The following is an 18,845-nucleotide window of genomic DNA, read 5'->3' as shown; positions in this document are numbered from 1 at the left end:
CTTAGCTACCGAAGAAGAAGAAGAAGAAGAAGAAAAAGTCAAGCCCCACATCTCTAATTCCCCCCCACTTAGGGAATTCCCTGGCGGTCCAGTGCTTAGGACTCGGTGCTTTCACGGCCAGGGCCACGCGGCGCGGCCAAAGAAACAAAACAAACAAACATCCACGTTTATCGAAAACCATATTGTGGAGTCCTGTGGATTTTCTTACATTTGAAAATCTTTTTTAATTGGATTCTAGGCATGATGGTTTTTTGAGGTTTTGGGATGCCATCTTCTTGGATGCTGAAGATGATTCTAATCTAAGTTCTAGGATAAATCCAAAAACCTTCCTGATACATTTTAAGCTTCCTTTCTGCTTATTATATAAGCTATATTCATTGAAATATATATTTCTCCTAGGCTTAATACCTCTTACTTGCTGGGTAAAAATATGAAGGAGCACAATAATGAAACTCTTTTACACTTATTATTTTGCTGTCTGCTTCGTACCGGTTTTCATTGAAATACTTGTCTATATGTGTTGTGGCTACCTATACATGCACATTTATTGCATTCTGTTGCTTGTTATGCATTTTTTACTGACATACCTTCTCTGTCTGTATGCATTGGCTAGGAATTCATTCACCTCTATCACCTCCATCGTGTTTTCTGGTTAATAGTATTCACTAAAATAGAGTGGGCAAAATTCACTTTCATAATATTGCATGGATAGTACAGAATGCCATTTGTTAGTAAATTCATTAGGCTTCGATACTTGCCACATACCCCCGTTTTCATTAATATCTATGGATTTCTTTTTCGTTAACGTAATATGCTTGTCATGATTTTTCTTTGTCTTTCTAGAACTTATTGTATCTTCCTCCATATAAATCATACGCAATAGATCAGCTTATTCATCTATTAATTATTACTGCTATTATTATTGGTGGTGGTGTTATAACCACTTTATAGATGAGTAATCTGAAGGAATCAGATAACTTTTCCCTTTCCAAAAGCACTTAAGAAATCCACTTTCGGGTAATCATTTTGAGGTAGGATGAGAAACCAGGCTTGAAGAGGGCAAAAATGACTCTTTCAATTCACCAGTTGGACTGAGCTGTACGTCACCTCTAGGTAATAGCGTGGGAACTGCACAAGCAAAGGGAGACACTGAAGACGACAATGGTAATAGCCGTACTGTTTTCTAATGGACAAAAAAAAATGCCTATATTATAAGTTCTGTTTCTCCTGCTTTCTGGCAGTATCATGCTCAGAGTGGAGTCCTGGCAAGGAAGTCAGGATACTTAGGTTCTGAAACCTGGTAATGATACTAACATAATGAGAGAACTTGAACAAGTCAACCCGACCTCTCTGAGCCTCAGTTTCCTTACTCACGAAATGAGACTGAGAACATCGAAGTTCTCTAAGGGCCTCCTAGTTCTAAAATGCTTCCAGTCTAGGAAATAGCATAGAAGTCAATACGAGTGCAGGCTGAAGGGAAAGACAGGGCAGGGAGAAGGTTGCTTCCAGCCTAGAGAACAATCTCTGAACCACACCACTTGGCTCTTCTGCCCGTCTGTGCCCAAGATTGGGAGCACAGGCAGTTAATAGAGAAGAGTGGAAAACTGCTCAGTCCTTACAGCCATCATTAACTGTCTGATTTTGGGTTTCTCAGGAAGTAGTGATAGTAGAGGTGTCCTGATAGCAAGAACCTTCAGATGATGCCGTTCCTCAAACGTAGTGAGAATTTCTCAACCTCCCTGAGTTTGTCATGACCCTCTTGTTCTTACAGAAAATTTCCAACATCCATCTCTACTTGGAACTCTAAATTCTCTGCAGCATTCTCCTCCTGTGGTGAGCAATGCAACTTCCCTAACACGAAGTGTCTGCAACTTCTCCAGAGTCTCTGCCCCTGCCGTCAGTTCGGCATCGGCTACTGGTACCCCTTTCCAGACACTCATGGGTAGTGCCTACCTTTACCAACATTCTAGCACGACTATGTTATCTGGAGTTACTGACCACAGCCAGATCTCCACTTCAGCTGCTTCCTATCCAGGTGTTCTTGAGTGGGACATCACAGCAAGCACTGAAAAGAATTCTTCTTCACTCGGAGACTTTACTCTGGCACTCACTGACCGCCACACAGCTGCCTCCTCCATGTTTCTGGCAGCCCAGTATGATAAAACTTCAGACGCCAAGAACATGGTCCCTCTACATCCATCGCTTTCTGCCAGCCTTGCTCAGGGAACACCATCTCAGATTCCAAATCAGGGGCAGAGCCGCCTGCCACTTCCCTGCCAGGAAGGAAGCCAGGTATATTACTATAACCAAGGCACACTGGGGTCTTTACTGTATGGAGAACTTGGCTCCTGCCCGCAATCCTACGGCTCGGCGTCATACACAGGAAGTCGGGCCTCTGGGCAACCAGAAATGGGAATGGGACTGAAGGAGATTCAGCCCACAAATATCCGACCACCAGCTTCCACCTCTGCAGTCTGCCACCCTGTGTCTGCTCAACGCATCACGGAAACAAGTTTTCAAGGTGAGTATAACAAACGCCAGAGAAAGTTGAAGAATGAGGTCGGCATTCAAAAATGGGGTCAAATCGACAGCTGGGAAGGGGTGTAGAGGCAGGTAGAATTTAGATCCTGAGCCTTTAATAACCACTACCTTCGCTCAGTGCCCTCTGTTTTTAGACTCTATATGGGAACACCTAGGGCTTCCCTGGTGGCGCCGTGGTTAAGAATCCGCCTGCCAATGCAATGCGGGGGACACGGGTTCGAGCCCTGGTCTGCGAAGATCCCACATGCCGTGCAGCAACTAAGCGCATGTGCCACAACGACGGAGCCTGCATTCTAGAGCCCGTGAGCCTCAACTACCGAAGCCCACGTGCCTACAGCCCATGCTCCGCAACAAGAGAAGCCACCGCGATGAGAAGCCCGCACACCGCAACCAAGAGTAGCCCCCGCTAGCCGCCAACTAGAGAAAGCCCGTGCACAGCAATGAGAGACCCAGTGCAGCCAAAAAAATAAATACGTAGACTAAATAAGTTCAAACAGTAAATAAATACATAAACATAAATTACAAAAAAAAGAACACCTAATGCAGGTGGGAAGGTGGGAGGGCCACTGTAGAGGTCATCTATGCTACATGTACAAGAACCCCGAGAGCACACCAATCGGTACCACACTTTTCACTGCTGTAGCCGATCGTTCCCCCTGTACTGCCACACTGTAGCACTCCCTTCCCTCATCTACTGCTATAGTCTCTTTGGAAGGTGTTTCAGAACTCTTGTTATGAGAGTGCCAGTTGAACTGTCCTCACTTCCTTCATTTATACCAGGATTGAAGACCTTGTGGTCCGAGATCCTGTCCAGAGAGCAAGCAGGCTAAGACTCTGTCTTTGTTGATGTATTTCATCAGCAAGGGCTCTACCCCCTCTCCTAGTTCATGGTGTGACGTGTTCTTGGCCTCTCGGGAAAGTGGGGAGAATGGAAAGGACCCTATATGAGAATGCTAGGCTCTGTAAAACATTTCAGGTTTTTAAAAATAAGACTCATTTTGTATTGGACTTATAACAGTCCTATGAAATACAAAGCGAGCCGAGAATCAGCGACAGGAAAGGCTCACCAGTAAGAATTACAACAGTCACCGCTTACCTCGTAGCATAGGGCACTGTCCATGATCCTTAAGAAGAGTTAGTAGAAATGCCTTGCCCATCTTGCCCCTGAACCCCTTGAAAGGTACACGACTGCTGTGTTGGTGTTTAGGGGGAGCATCTCACTTACCAGGGACTGACTTCTCCCTTGATCCCTTTGTAGGGATGGAGACCTCCCCCCTGGTGATGAAAAATTCCCTGGGATTGCAACCTCCAAGCCAGACGTTTTGTGTGACACAAAGTCAAGAACTCCCCAAGTCCTGCAGTAGCAGAAACAGCCACATACTTGAGAGTAACCCACCATCTGAACTTGGGGACATTTCAGTGACAGCTCCAGTCCAGAGTGCCAGGCGTCTCCTGGCCCTGCCTCCAGCTCCAAGCCAGGGACAAATAGAGAGTAAGCACGTGGATGATATCAAAACCAAGCTTTCAAAGCCTCTGGATGCCTACCAGATCCCAACAGAGAACCAAGATCCTCCACTACTCCCTTTAGGAATCCCTGATATTCACCAGCCGCTGGCCTGCACCGATCCCCTCAGCCAAGAGGAGCAGCCTGGTTCTGAAAATGCTGATCTGGGAGAGAACAGCCGGAGTCGTCAGGACCTAGGGACACTTGAAAATGGGATTGAACCTAGCAGTGGTCTTGCAGACGTTACTACACTGGCGGAGGATATTCACCTTCCCCAGCTCTTTAATCCTTTGAAAGAGCTTGATCAATCCCAAGGTCCCAACGTGATCAAAGCTAAAGACACCAGAGCCATTAAGGTGAATCAGGTGCAGGAAAAGCCAAGTGTCATAAAGGTTCCCTCTGATCAACCCAGGAAGAACAAACAGAAAGCCTCTGAGCCTATCAGTGGCGCTCCCAAGGCCAAAATCCAGCCAAAGAATCCAGAGTGCCTGTTAGGGGGAGAAGTGGTTACCTGCCACGCTGCAGTCAGTGACAGGGCTCCTGTGAACACGGCCAAGCACTCTCAAGGCAAACCTCAGAAAGCTGCATCCAGAAAGATCAGCAAAACTAAGAGCCACGGGCAGGAAAAGACCAAAAGGACCAGAGGGAGAAACAAGGCTGAAGAGAACAAGCAGTCAGGGAACAAAGTCAAGGCAGAAGAGAAGCCAGCAATCCCCCACACGAAGCGAAAGGAACACCAAACTGAGCTTCTCCAACAGAGCTTTCAAAAGCCTCGAACCTCCCTTGGCGTGCGCATGCTGGAGTCTGTGAAGGTTCTTCATGCGCTGGGGAAGAAGAATGAGACGAAAACTGGGCTCTCTTCCTGTCGGCTCTTGGGAAAGTCAAGCAACCCCAAAGACCCCCAGCCACCCCCAGCTATCCAGCCATGGCGGCATACCCCACGTGAGGGGAAGGGTCCTGAGAAAACGCAAGTCCAAGCCCAGAAACCAGACAGCAGTGCTGAAACAGAGTGTCCATCTCCAGCCCAGTATGAGCGGCCTCCTCCTGGGAAGGTCAAGTTGATACCTCTGCCTTTTTCTGCCTGGGACAAGCCTCAAGCTCGACCCGCTCCTCGGAGGCCACAGTCTCTGGCCTCACATCGGCCTGCTGGGGCTTACCGTGCCCAGCCTGGTTCTACTGACTCAGCTCAACCTGCTGCAGTCAATTCATCCCAGCCAGCTCCTGCCTCTTTGCCAGGCCCCGCCAAACCAGCTCAGCCAACTGTGACCAACCCAACCCAACCGGCTTGGACCAACCACACCCAGCCTCGTGTCCCTCAGTCTGCTGCTCCTAGGCCTGCACCCTCCAAAACTTCATCCGGCGCTCCTCTCCAGCGGGAGCCTGTTCCCCCTGCTGTGAATAAGCGCCAGGCCCCACCCAAGCTCCAAACCCAATTTCTACTCCAAGACTTCAGCAAGCAACGAGTTCCATGGAGGGAACCCAACGTGCCTGAGCCAGTCATGTCAAAGCCCATCGAACAAGAGCAGAGGCCAGAGCGAGAGGCCATGAAGAGGCGGGCTCAACAACAACGGGAGAATGCTGCCAGATACACCTCTTCGGGCAAGCTGCAATTTTTCACCGAGAGGGAAAACGAAATGGAAATTGCCGACTACTACGGATACGTCAAGTGAGAGCTGCTAGGATTCTTGGTGCCACCTTGGCTACCAGCTGTTCTTCCATACACAGGTAAGACAGGTATAGAACTGAATAAGTAAATGGAATACAATTAAATAGACGAGTAACAAACCTTTCGAATTTTCAGATGCTGCTAACTGGGGCGTGAGAAAGGAAGGACTGAAAGTTGGATGGGAGAATGAAGGAAAGGGGTAAAAACTGAGCAAAGAGGAAGGAACTTGGCCCAGGGCTAGGAAGGCCAAAAGAGACGTATGGATTTAGGAAAGGAAGCAGGAGTGAGGATGAAATGGCAGAAGTAAAAAGCAGGGTCAGAGGTCTGGGTTGAAAGAACACAATTGGAGTAGAGTTGAAGGTGACAGAAGAGGAGTCTAGGTTTACTAGGAGAAATAGAAAAAGTCTCTCGGGGACGCTGGCCTTAAGTCTCACAACCACCAGATAGGTATTTCAGAAAACAAGAGGTTCAGGACACATCTCTGAAAGGTCTGAGTTGCCTTATTCAGGTGTGACTGTAGTGGGGGAATAGGGAAATCTACCAGAGAAGTGGCTAGGGCTCAGAGTTATCCTAGGGGCAGCTGACGACAGGGGCAGAGCCAAGGGAACTGCTGGATCAGGAGGCCCACGAACAAATCAGGGGCAGAGCCGCCTGTCACTTCCCTGCCAGGAAGGAAGCCAGGTATATTACTATAACCAAGGCACACTGGGGTCTTTACTGTATGGAGAACTTGGCTCCTGCCCGCAATCCTACGGCTCGGCGTCACACACAGGAAGTCGGGCCTCTGGGCAACCAGAAATGGGAACGGGACTGAAGGAGATTCAGCCCACAAATATCCGACCACCAGCTTCCACCTCTGCAGTCTGCCACCCTGTGTCTGCTCAACGCATCACAGAAACAAGTTTTCAAGGTGAGTATACAGACGGCAGAGAAAAGTTGAACAATGAGGTCAGCATTCAAAAATGGGGTCAAATCGACAGCTGGGAAGGGGTGTAGAGACAGGTAGAATTTAGATCCTGAGCCTTTAATAACCACTACCTTCTCTCAGTGCTCTCTGTTTTTAGACTCTATATGAGAACACCTAGGGCTTCCCTGGTGGCGCCTGCCAATGCAGGGGACACGGGTACGAGCCCTGGTCTGCGAAGATCCCACATGCCGTGCAGCAACTAAGCGCATGTGCCACAACGACGGAGCCTGCATTCTAGAGCCCGTGAGCCTCAACTACCGAAGCCCACGTGCCTACAGCCCATGCTCCGCAACAAGAGAAGCCACCGCGATGAGATGCCCGCACACCGCAACCAAGAGTAGCCCCCGCTAGCCGCCAACTAGAGAAAGCCCGTGCACAGCAATGAGAGACCCAGTGCGGCCAAAAAAATAAATACGTAGAATAAATAAGTTCAAACAGTAAATAAATACATAAACATAAATTACAAAAAAAAAGAACACCTAATGCAGGTGGGAAGGTGGGAGGGCCACTGTAGAGGTCATCTATGCTACATGTACAAGAACCCCGAGAGCACACCAATCGGTACCACACTTTTCACTGCTGTAGCCGATCGTTCCCCCCTGTACTGCCACACTGTAGCACTCCCTTCCCTCATCTACTGCTATAGTCTCTTTGGAAGGTTATTTCAGAACTCTTGTTATGAGAGTGCCAGTTGAACTGTCCTCACTTCCTTCATTTATACCAGGATTGAAGACCTTGTGGTCCGAGATCCTGTCCAGAGAGCAAGCAGGCTAAGGCTCTGTCTTTGTTGATGTATTTCATCAGAAAGGGCTCTACCCCCTCTCCTAGTTCATGGTGTGAAGTGTTCTTGGCCTCTCGGGAAAGTGGGGAGAATGGAAAGGACCCTATATGAGAATGCTAGGCTCTGTAAAACATTTCAGGTTTTTAAAAATAAGACTCATTTTGTATTGGACTTACAACAGTCCTATGAAATACAAAGAAAGCCGAGAATCAGTGACAGGAAAGGATCACCAGTAAGAACTACAACAGTCACCGCTTACCTCGTAGCATAGGGCACTGTCCGTGATCCTTAAGAAGAGTTAGTAGAAATGCCTTTGCCCATCTTGCCCCTGAACCCCTTGAAAGGTACACGACTGCTGTGTTGGTGTTTAGGGGGAGCATCTCACTTACCAGGGACTGACTTCTCCCTTGATTCCTCTGTAGTGATGGAGACTTCCCCGCTGATGAAAAATTCCCTGGGATTGCAACCTCCAAGCCAGACAGCTTTCCTATGGAATGACAGAGAACTTGTCAAGGTGAAACACCAGTCTGCGGGAGAAAGGGAAGAAGAGAATGATGGAAATCGTTTCTGGGAAACTATTTTTACATTATGTGTTGTTTGTTCCCGGTAAATAAACTGAAATCTTCTTAACAGTAAAACAAAATCGAAACCACTAAAGCCAATAATACAGGAGTATAACGTTCGAAAAAAATTTCTTTGGCTGCGCAGCATGTGGGATCTTAGCTCCCCAACCAGGGACTGAACCCACGCCTGCTGCATTGGAAGCGCAGAGTCTTCACCACGGGACCACCGGGGAAGTCCCAGGACTACCACTTTTAAAGGAGAAGGTACAAACCCCTCGGTTCTATGAACTGGAGATTTTTAGTAAGAAGTCAATATATTTGTTGTTAGGCACATTTTATGTTAGGCTGTCTCCCTGCACAGGATGCAGGCGCCTTGAGAATGGAAGTCATATCCCTCTATAGTGCGTCCCTCTTCTTTCTGCTTTGCAGTTTGCTGCTCCACTTGTTCAACCCCACCTAGTAATAACCTATACTTCCCTTGTTCCTGTTTTCCCATCTGGAAAACAGACAAAAGGCAACCAAACAACGCAAAGGTCTCAACAAATAAGGGATATCCAAAACCAGAGATGGCCAGAACTTCTGTACCCCTGATGAAATAGTCCTCATACAAAACCTGATAATCAAATTCCTTAATGCTAGGAATCACAGTGAAAAATAGTATCTGAACTGACTTCTGTCAGATGAGTGAGAACTAAGGTTAATTCAGTGTATCTGAAGCATAGAAAGTGAGGGCAAAAGTGGCACAAGATGGGGCTAGAGAAGCAGAGAGGATTCTAGACCACGCAGAGTCTTAAAGGCCAACAGTGTGTTTTCTATTCTCAAAACAATGTTTGTGAGCGATGTTTATGAGCAACGTTCCAACTTGCTTTGAAGGTTTCTTGTGTGAAGAGTGGATGGGAAGGAAACAAGACATATGGACACTAGTTAGGACCTAATCGCAACAGACAGGCAAGTTCAGTATTAGGAAGTTGAGGAAGAGCTGGCTGACAGATTCCAAAGAAATTCAGGAGATGAACTGAAGCGGGCTTAATGGGGTAGGAGATGGAGGAAAGGAAGGTCTTAGGGAATTCAAGGGTTTACTGCACACATGAGCAAAGTCTCAAAATTAATCATTTGAACGTACAGAGGCGGATCTCCCAAATGACACCGGTTAGGAAGCAACGGTACGCCCTTTAGAATTCCTAGAGACAACACAAATCAACTGTTTCGATGGAAAATTCGGCGGGACTCTTGACTTCCATGGGAATACAGAGAAAAGAGACACTGATCTGGCTTGCAGGTATATTTAGGAAGTTGTTAGCCGGACATCACCTACTAGTATCATGTAAGTAGGCCGTCCGAAGTAGGAAGCTTAGGGGAAAAACCTGGAGGAAAACTTAAAAGCTGAAGCCACACCTCCACACTACACCACCTTTCACAATTTCTTCTCAGATAAGCATCATCCCCATCAGTGAAGAAACTCGTACCTCATAATAGGAAAAACAGGCCTAAAGATTCAATGTGTGTCTTGGGAGGTCCCATCTATGCGATATCTTCCTGGGACCAGAAAAGGCCCCAGGAAGATCAATCTCTGCACCCCTGAAAGCTTACCACCAAGGAAAATGACTAGGTCCATAGATTTCCTCCCTCAAACCAGCTTACCTCACACATAGATCATTAGCAACTCAGCCCGTACTCACATCATCACAGTCACAAGAGTGGTTAGGGAGAAAAGCACTAACCAGGGGAACTAAAACAGAGGCAATCCAGGCCAAGCTGGGCTGGTGGCAGATATCTGCTCCTTACGCTCGGGTGCATAATGCGACTCACCACAGTGCCTTTTTCACAGACCCTTTTGAACGTTTCTCCACAGAATCCAACAGCTCAAGTTAGTTCATGACGCTTCAAGGTCAACAATCGTCAAGAGAAAAACATGCAATATGTCTTACAATGTTGGATTCCTTACAAACAGGACAAGGAGATAACCATGTAGACAAAACCAGAGCATTTGAAAACATCTGTATTCTACAAACACACCAGTGAATGCTATAAATAAGGTACTATGACATAAAACAAAATGAAAACTAGATGTGAGACTGTTCTCTTCAGTGTACAGACTTCATGGCAGTTGCTGCACACTATATCTAGCTACTTAGATCTTTAACTCTCTGTTCTGTTAATACCAAATGAGGCCCAAGTGTGTCAACCTGTTTCCCACAGAAACCAAAAAGTCTACATGCATCTCTTTTCTCCTGTGCCCTTTCACCTTACCTGCTCCCAATTCTCCACCAACGTCCTCCTCTTTCTCTAATTATTCTCCTCTTCATTTTGCTTGGCCTTGCCCCCAAGCATGCAAGACAGAGAGTCCTAGAGGTCCAAGATTCTAGAGTGGCTGTTTGCAAGGCGGAGGAGATTACAGTAACTGCCACACTGTATATACTTCTGTGCAAAGAAAAAGGGACAGTGTTCAGAATGTCTCTCACATATAACAAGAGCTGGAGATGGCAGGATACCTGTGTGGCCCAAGGAACTAGAGCTAGCAAATTACGGGCCAAACAATTGCAACCAAAGGCTGGAAGAGGAAAGGTCTGCAACCAGCTCTGTCTCCTAGCTCTCTGGTATTTGCTGCCAACGGGCAGAGTCTATTTCGTGAGGCATCAAGCACTGAAAAGAAGACTCCTGCTGCTGGAAGTTGACAGGAAGTAACGTCCAATGCAAGATCAAGGCTTGTCCTCGAAGCAATGCCCATAATGGAAGAAAAAAAAACAAGAGAAAGCGGAAGAGAAATGTTAAGTCGCAAGTCCAACCTGGCCCCCAGCCTAGCCCAGCCCAAGGAAGGTAGGAGTCAAGGAGAAGAAACTAAAAGAGAAGAGCCTTGGACCACAACATTCTCCACAAGGTACACTCAACAAACTTCACCCTACTCTTGAACCAAGTTACAAAGAGAGCTTCTTAATCCCTACTTTGGCTCCTTAAAAGCTGCTATCAGTTCACTCATTAGACACATATGATTTCAGAACAACTGTAATAGTTCAAACTAGATGGCTCTTTCCTTCCTAAGGATTATTAATTAAATAAGATCTATATAGCTCTAAGTATATGATACATAAAATAGAATACTCTGTAGAATGTAAGTAACTCTTAGTTCAGTGTATTAATGAACGTCTGTAAGAAATGTTGCAATGATTTCCCTAATGGAAGAGCCTGGGGGAGGTAAATCTGTCTTCTAGGATTTCCTCCCCAGAGCTCAGAAACTCAGGTGTTGTTTTAGCTCTCCTACACTCTCTTCACCCAAGCCCGCCTTCCTGTTGGGGATCGGACCTCCCTATTGGCTCTCTCATACCTTTCAACTGCCTGCTTTGTGACATCACTCTCCTACCAAACCTACTACCACTTGGTAGAGCCTTGGGGTTTCCGTGGAGCTGTTTGGACCAGTAACCAGTGACCTCTGTACTGGACACGTGCGCCGTTCAGCTGCAGCCACTCAGACATCCTCTAGTGTTGTCTCCTCATCCCTTGTACCTGCAGTGGATGCTTCCTCTTCTCTGACCATGTCAGGTAAGAAAAGAAACTTTGGAAAGTTTTGCGTTCGATTTCTTTTGCCCCTAAATTGAGTAGGAGATTCAAAATAGCATGGAATAATGAGGGAAAGTATTGAACTACAAGTCTGGAGACCTAATTTCAGTTTTGACTTTGACGTTTACTATCTGTGTGACTTTGGACAAATCACTGGCTGTCTCACAAAGCCTGTTGCTTTCCTTAACTGTTACGTTAGGATACCACATTGGGTTGATCACTCTGATCCCCTTCTTTTCCAGTACTGAGCCTTAAAGGGTACCCATGTAGAAAACGAAATCAGACACTTCTCAAGAGTGTTTCAACAGAAACATAGAAAAGCCAGGGGACATAGAAAACTAGCAATATATACCAAGATGTTTCATCTCTAATGGTCTCCCTCCACTAGGATTTCGACTAGTTGAAAAGAGAGAATAGGGAGAGAGGATGGAGAGTACTGGGCTCTACAGGGAGGCACAGAGTCGAGCGTAAGGAAGTTTAGGATGGTTTTCATTAGCACAGGCCAACAGGCACCAAGAGATGGGAGAAAATGTAAGAATGAAGAGGGAAAGCATAGAGGAGCTCTCAAGAAAAACGGAGTTTGCAATGGAATGCTGATGGGAACCAAAGATTTTCAATTAAAGCAGAAACAGCACAGAGGGAAACCTGCTCAGAGCAGGGCAAAACCAAGTTGATGGTAGCAAACCCTTACATTAACAGACGAAGAAGGAAAGTAAGGCCAGAACAGGGGATCACCAGGAAAGGCAGCTTATCAGAAAAGTCATACTCCGTTTTCTTTCTTTTATTGCCTCTCTGAATACAGTTGGCCACTTGACAGTTTTGAATATAAACATTTTAGAAACACGTTTTAGAAATGATGCCTCCTATAAACAAGCAACCACAGTGGTTATCTAGGGGGCTGCTTTTCAGTGTTTTATTCTTTCTAATTTTTAAACTAGGTAGACATTTCGCCAATTCAACATTTTAAGTGATATCTTCTAAATTGAATCAGAAGGACTATTTTCCTTTGTGTGATATGTAGGTTCTAAGGCAAGGCTGCTTTTCATTTTTACAGTTATTTCCTTCCTAACACAGAGAGCACATTGATCAACAGCCATCGTTCGCTTGTAGATCTTAGCTACCGAAGAAGAAGAAGAAGAAGAAGAAAAAGTCAAGCCCCACATCTCTAATTCCCCCCCACTTAGGGAATTCCCTGGCGGTCCAGTGCTTAGGACTCGGTGCTTTCACGGCCAGGGCCACGCGGCGCGGCCAAAGAAACAAAACAAACAAACATCCACGTTTATCGAAAACCATATTGTGGAGTCCTGTGGATTTTCTTACATTTGAAAATCTTTTTTAATTGGATTCTAGGCATGATGGTTTTTTGAGGTTTTGGGATGCCATCTTCTTGGATGCTGAAGATGATTCTAATCTAAGTTCTAGGATAAATCCAAAAACCTTCCTGATACATTTTAAGCTTCCTTTCTGCTTATTATATAAGCTATATTCATTGAAATATATATTTCTCCTAGGCTTAATACCTCTTACTTGCTGGGTAAAAATATGAAGGAGCACAATAATGAAACTCTTTTACACTTATTATTTTGCTGTCTGCTTCGTACCGGTTTTCATTGAAATACTTGTCTATATGTGTTGTGGCTACCTATACATGCACATTTATTGCATTCTGTTGCTTGTTATGCATTTTTTACTGACATACCTTCTCTGTCTGTATGCATTGGCTAGGAATTCATTCACCTCTATCACCTCCATCGTGTTTTCTGGTTAATAGTATTCACTAAAATAGAGTGGGCAAAATTCACTTTCATAATATTGCATGGATAGTACAGAATGCCATTTGTTAGTAAATTCATTAGGCTTCGATACTTGCCACATACCCCCGTTTTCATTAATATCTATGGATTTCTTTTTCGTTAACGTAATATGCTTGTCATGATTTTTCTTTGTCTTTCTAGAACTTATTGTATCTTCCTCCATATAAATCATACGCAATAGATCAGCTTATTCATCTATTAATTATTACTGCTATTATTATTGGTGGTGGTGTTATAACCACTTTATAGATGAGTAATCTGAAGGAATCAGATAACTTTTCCCTTTCCAAAAGCACTTAAGAAATCCACTTTCGGGTAATCATTTTGAGGTAGGATGAGAAACCAGGCTTGAAGAGGGCAAAAATGACTCTTTCAATTCACCAGTTGGACTGAGCTGTACGTCACCTCTAGGTAATAGCGTGGGAACTGCACAAGCAAAGGGAGACACTGAAGACGACAATGGTAATAGCCGTACTGTTTTCTAATGGACAAAAAAAAATGCCTATATTATAAGTTCTGTTTCTCCTGCTTTCTGGCAGTATCATGCTCAGAGTGGAGTCCTGGCAAGGAAGTCAGGATACTTAGGTTCTGAAACCTGGTAATGATACTAACATAATGAGAGAACTTGAACAAGTCAACCCGACCTCTCTGAGCCTCAGTTTCCTTACTCACGAAATGAGACTGAGAACATCGAAGTTCTCTAAGGGCCTCCTAGTTCTAAAATGCTTCCAGTCTAGGAAATAGCATAGAAGTCAATACGAGTGCAGGCTGAAGGGAAAGACAGGGCAGGGAGAAGGTTGCTTCCAGCCTAGAGAACAATCTCTGAACCACACCACTTGGCTCTTCTGCCCGTCTGTGCCCAAGATTGGGAGCACAGGCAGTTAATAGAGAAGAGTGGAAAACTGCTCAGTCCTTACAGCCATCATTAACTGTCTGATTTTGGGTTTCTCAGGAAGTAGTGATAGTAGAGGTGTCCTGATAGCAAGAACCTTCAGATGATGCCGTTCCTCAAACGTAGTGAGAATTTCTCAACCTCCCTGAGTTTGTCATGACCCTCTTGTTCTTACAGAAAATTTCCAACATCCATCTCTACTTGGAACTCTAAATTCTCTGCAGCATTCTCCTCCTGTGGTGAGCAATGCAACTTCCCTAACACGAAGTGTCTGCAACTTCTCCAGAGTCTCTGCCCCTGCCGTCAGTTCGGCATCGGCTACTGGTACCCCTTTCCAGACACTCATGGGTAGTGCCTACCTTTACCAACATTCTAGCACGACTATGTTATCTGGAGTTACTGACCACAGCCAGATCTCCACTTCAGCTGCTTCCTATCCAGGTGTTCTTGAGTGGGACATCACAGCAAGCACTGAAAAGAATTCTTCTTCACTCGGAGACTTTACTCTGGCACTCACTGACCGCCACACAGCTGCCTCCTCCATGTTTCTGGCAGCCCAGTATGATAAAACTTCAGACGCCAAGAACATGGTCCCTCTACATCCATCGCTTTCTGCCAGCCTTGCTCAGGGAACACCATCTCAGATTCCAAATCAGGGGCAGAGCCGCCTGCCACTTCCCTGCCAGGAAGGAAGCCAGGTATATTACTATAACCAAGGCACACTGGGGTCTTTACTGTATGGAGAACTTGGCTCCTGCCCGCAATCCTACGGCTCGGCGTCATACACAGGAAGTCGGGCCTCTGGGCAACCAGAAATGGGAATGGGACTGAAGGAGATTCAGCCCACAAATATCCGACCACCAGCTTCCACCTCTGCAGTCTGCCACCCTGTGTCTGCTCAACGCATCACGGAAACAAGTTTTCAAGGTGAGTATAACAAACGCCAGAGAAAGTTGAAGAATGAGGTCGGCATTCAAAAATGGGGTCAAATCGACAGCTGGGAAGGGGTGTAGAGGCAGGTAGAATTTAGATCCTGAGCCTTTAATAACCACTACCTTCGCTCAGTGCCCTCTGTTTTTAGACTCTATATGGGAACACCTAGGGCTTCCCTGGTGGCGCCGTGGTTAAGAATCCGCCTGCCAATGCAATGCGGGGGACACGGGTTCGAGCCCTGGTCTGCGAAGATCCCACATGCCGTGCAGCAACTAAGCGCATGTGCCACAACGACGGAGCCTGCATTCTAGAGCCCGTGAGCCTCAACTACCGAAGCCCACGTGCCTACAGCCCATGCTCCGCAACAAGAGAAGCCACCGCGATGAGAAGCCCGCACACCGCAACCAAGAGTAGCCCCCGCTAGCCGCCAACTAGAGAAAGCCCGTGCACAGCAATGAGAGACCCAGTGCAGCCAAAAAAATAAATACGTAGACTAAATAAGTTCAAACAGTAAATAAATACATAAACATAAATTACAAAAAAAAGAACACCTAATGCAGGTGGGAAGGTGGGAGGGCCACTGTAGAGGTCATCTATGCTACATGTACAAGAACCCCGAGAGCACACCAATCGGTACCACACTTTTCACTGCTGTAGCCGATCGTTCCCCCTGTACTGCCACACTGTAGCACTCCCTTCCCTCATCTACTGCTATAGTCTCTTTGGAAGGTGTTTCAGAACTCTTGTTATGAGAGTGCCAGTTGAACTGTCCTCACTTCCTTCATTTATACCAGGATTGAAGACCTTGTGGTCCGAGATCCTGTCCAGAGAGCAAGCAGGCTAAGACTCTGTCTTTGTTGATGTATTTCATCAGCAAGGGCTCTACCCCCTCTCCTAGTTCATGGTGTGACGTGTTCTTGGCCTCTCGGGAAAGTGGGGAGAATGGAAAGGACCCTATATGAGAATGCTAGGCTCTGTAAAACATTTCAGGTTTTTAAAAATAAGACTCATTTTGTATTGGACTTATAACAGTCCTATGAAATACAAAGCGAGCCGAGAATCAGCGACAGGAAAGGCTCACCAGTAAGAATTACAACAGTCACCGCTTACCTCGTAGCATAGGGCACTGTCCATGATCCTTAAGAAGAGTTAGTAGAAATGCCTTGCCCATCTTGCCCCTGAACCCCTTGAAAGGTACACGACTGCTGTGTTGGTGTTTAGGGGGAGCATCTCACTTACCAGGGACTGACTTCTCCCTTGATCCCTTTGTAGGGATGGAGACCTCCCCCCTGGTGATGAAAAATTCCCTGGGATTGCAACCTCCAAGCCAGACGTTTTGTGTGACACAAAGTCAAGAACTCCCCAAGTCCTGCAGTAGCAGAAACAGCCACATACTTGAGAGTAACCCACCATCTGAACTTGGGGACATTTCAGTGACAGCTCCAGTCCAGAGTGCCAGGCGTCTCCTGGCCCTGCCTCCAGCTCCAAGCCAGGGACAAATAGAGAGTAAGCACGTGGATGATATCAAAACCAAGCTTTCAAAGCCTCTGGATGCCTACCAGATCCCAACAGAGAACCAAGATCCTCCACTACTCCCTTTAGGAATCCCTGATATTCACCAGCCGCTGGCCTGCACCGATCCCCTCAGCCAAGAGGAGCAGCCTGGTTCTGAAAATGCTGATCTGGGAGAGAACAGCCGGAGTCGTCAGGACCTAGGGACACTTGAAAATGGGATTGAACCTAGCAGTGGTCTTGCAGACGTTACTACACTGGCGGAGGATATTCACCTTCCCCAGCTCTTTAATCCTTTGAAAGAGCTTGATCAATCCCAAGGTCCCAACGTGATCAAAGCTAAAGACACCAGAGCCATTAAGGTGAATCAGGTGCAGGAAAAGCCAAGTGTCATAAAGGTTCCCTCTGATCAACCCAGGAAGAACAAACAGAAAGCCTCTGAGCCTATCAGTGGCGCTCCCAAGGCCAAAATCCAGCCAAAGAATCCAGAGTGCCTGTTAGGGGGAGAAGTGGTTACCTGCCACGCTGCAGTCAGTGACAGGGCTCCTGTGAACACGGCCAAGCACTCTCAAGGCAAACCTCAGAAAGCTGCATCCAGAAAGATCAGCAAAACTAAGAGCCACGGGCAGGAAAAGACCAAAAGGACCAGAGGGAGAAACAAGGCTGAAGAGAACAAGCAGTCAGGGAACAAAGTCAAGGCAGAAGAGAAGCCAGCAATCCCCCACACGAAGCGAAAGGAACACCAAACTGAGCTTCTCCAACAGAGCTTTCAAAAGCCTCGAACCTCCCTTGGCGTGCGCATGCTGGAGTCTGTGAAGGTTCTTCATGCGCTGGGGAAGAAGAATGAGACGAAAACTGGGCTCTCTTCCTGTCGGCTCTTGGGAAAGTCAAGCAACCCCAAAGACCCCCAGCCACCCCCAGCTATCCAGCCATGGCGGCATACCCCACGTGAGGGGAAGGGTCCTGAGAAAACGCAAGTCCAAGCCCAGAAACCAGACAGCAGTGCTGAAACAGAGTGTCCATCTCCAGCCCAGTATGAGCGGCCTCCTCCTGGGAAGGTCAAGTTGATACCTCTGCCTTTTTCTGCCTGGGACAAGCCTCAAGCTCGACCCGCTCCTCGGAGGCCACAGTCTCTGGCCTCACATCGGCCTGCTGGGGCTTACCGTGCCCAGCCTGGTTCTACTGACTCAGCTCAACCTGCTGCAGTCAATTCATCCCAGCCAGCTCCTGCCTCTTTGCCAGGCCCCGCCAAACCAGCTCAGCCAACTGTGACCAACCCAACCCAACCGGCTTGGACCAACCATACCCAGCCTCGTGTCCCTCAGTCTGCTGCTCCTAGGCCTGCACCCTCCAAAACTTCATCTGGCGCTCCTCTCCAGCGGGAGCCTGTTCCCCCTGCTGTGAATAAGCGCCAGGCCCCACCCAAGCTCCAAACCCAATTTCTACTCCAAGACTTCAGCAAGCAACGAGTTCCATGGAGGGAACCCAACGTGCCTGAGCCAGTCATGTCAAAGCCCATCGAACAAGAGCAGAGGCCAGAGCGAGAGGCCATGAAGAGGCGGGCTCAACAACAACGGGAGAATGCTGCCAGATACACCTCTTCGGGCAAGCTGCAATTTTTCACCGAGAGGGAAAACGAAATGGAAATTGCCGACTACTACGGATACGTCAAGTGAGAGCTGCTAGGATTCTTGGTGCCACCTTGGCTACCAGCTGTTCTTCCATACACAGGTAAGACAGGTATAGAACTGAATAAGTAAATGGAATACAATTAAATAGACGAGTAACAAACCTTTCGAATTTTCAGATGCTGCTAACTGGGGCGTGAGAAAGGAAGGACTGAAAGTTGGATGGGAGAATGAAGGAAAGGGGTAAAAACTGAGCAAAGAGGAAGGAACTTGGCCCAGGGCTAGGAAGGCCAAAAGAGACGTATGGATTTAGGAAAGGAAGCAGGAGTGAGGATGAAATGGCAGAAGTAAAAAGCAGGGTCAGAGGTCTGGGTTGAAAGAACACAATTGGAGTAGAGTTGAAGGTGACAGAAGAGGAGTCTAGGTTTACTAGGAGAAATAGAAAAAGTCTCTCGGGGACGCTGGCCTTAAGTCTCACAACCACCAGAT

Source organism: Balaenoptera ricei, chromosome 13 (assembly GCF_028023285.1).
Source record: "Balaenoptera ricei isolate mBalRic1 chromosome 13, mBalRic1.hap2, whole genome shotgun sequence".
NCBI lineage: Eukaryota > Metazoa > Chordata > Mammalia > Artiodactyla > Balaenopteridae > Balaenoptera > Balaenoptera ricei.
Note: the sequence above shows the minus strand (reverse complement) of the source record.